This window comes from Haemaphysalis longicornis, unplaced genomic scaffold (genome assembly GCF_048455015.1).
Source record: "Haemaphysalis longicornis isolate Haplotype H1 unplaced genomic scaffold, Haemaphysalis longicornis Haplotype H1 scaffold_3, whole genome shotgun sequence".
Lineage (NCBI taxonomy): Eukaryota > Metazoa > Arthropoda > Arachnida > Ixodida > Ixodidae > Haemaphysalis > Haemaphysalis longicornis.
Genome location: NW_027526335.1, coordinates 5,342,435 through 5,344,119, shown reverse-complemented (window position 1 = coordinate 5,344,119; position 1,685 = coordinate 5,342,435).

Sequence of the window (1,685 nt, the reverse complement as noted above, 5' to 3'; positions counted from 1 at the left end):
TGCTGGGGTCTTGCATCCCTGAGCTCAGAATAGAGCAGTGCAAGTAAAGTAGGCTGCACAGTCAATAAGGTAAGAATAGATGAGCCTACAAGTCACTGTATGAAGATTAGCCCCCTTAAGTTCTCCTTTTTGAAGGGTAGAAAAAACTCCTACATTTGTCCTTCCCTGTACATTGCATTCTCTTTTCCAGTCCCCAATACATTTTTTTTGCAATGAAGTATTTGGACTTGCACACAGATCAGATTCTAGGCACAAAAGTCAGGAAGGAAAAAAAAATCACAGGGGTCCTACTCGGGGATTCTTATTAGCGCTTGCCACCCCCCCAATCATCAGCATTCAAACTAAGGACACTTCGCCTAGCAGCACGACTAATTGTTAAGCTCCGACAGCAAGCATGGACACAAACATATACGCACATGGACAAACAAGAAAATGAACTGGCAAGAAAAAATCCTGCATCCCTTCGCCTAACGACCGCGATGGTTGAACGCAACACTTTCTCGTGATAGGTGCTTTGGTTGACCAATCTCACACTGCAAGTATGTGCCCTCTAGAGGTAACACACCACTTTTCTAGAGTACTCGCAGCAACTCTCATGTGTGCACTCCGTAGGCCTAACACTCGGGTTTGGGGCGTACGGAGCTAATCAATACCTACTGCTTGGCGTTCAGTGAGCAGTTTTTTTGAGTGGGTGCCGGTTTGAGGTGTTAAACCCCCATGCTATACCGGCAGATGTGAAAGCTGCGCACAACTTTTCTGCGGCATGAAGCGTTCTATGTTAGAGGATAGTGCTGTAGTTTGATTAACAATCTATGTGCTTTTCTTTGTCCGCAAAATGCACTGTGTAATCTAGTATATGTATTTGTACCTGTTCCGTTTGCCGAGTTATGCGGTACGTATAACTATTGGTCCCAACACTAGCCAGCTAGACTATGGGACCAAAATGCTTTTTCAAAGTTTTCTTTGTATCACACGTTGAAAGTGACAAAAAAAAAAGTAACGTTAGGCCTAACATCCTGAACCTCAAAATGGGAAGTTGGACTCGTGGTTCACAGCCTTACGGCACGCAGAGCAGCGCCACTCTTCATGTGACAGGTTCTTTGGTTGTCGTCCGAGTTTTCCAAACCCCTTCGACCATGTCGAAATGGAGCAATAGTAAAGAAGCCGGTTTCATAGCGCGAGGGATTCAGGTTCGATTCCAGCCACGGGAAGCCTTTTAGGGGCGAAGCTCCTTAAGGCGTGGGTCTGTCCATCCTCGACGTATGCATGTAGCCACCTCTAGTTTAGTTCTTGGATTGTTTACTAGATGGCGTGGCTACCTCTAGTTTAGTTCTTGGATTGTTTACTAGATGGCGGTACTTGTATATGACGAAAAGATGCGCTTGGATTGTTTACAGATGGCGTGGCTACCTCTAGTTTATAGTTCTTGGATTGTTTACTAGATGGCGGGGAGCGTTGTAATAAAATCCGTTCGCTGTTGGCGTGCGCTCGGAGTCGCCCGATGGATAAGGCTGCAGATGTGCGAGCCCGCGAGGCAGAAGCGCTCTGTGAAGCTGCGCGACGCCGCCGCCAAGATCCTGCCGTACGAGAGCGGGAGGCCGAAGCGTGTCGTCTGGCTGCGCGACGACGCCGCCAAGATCCCAGCGTTCGAGAACGAGAGGCCCAAAGGCCCAAGCGTCACGGCA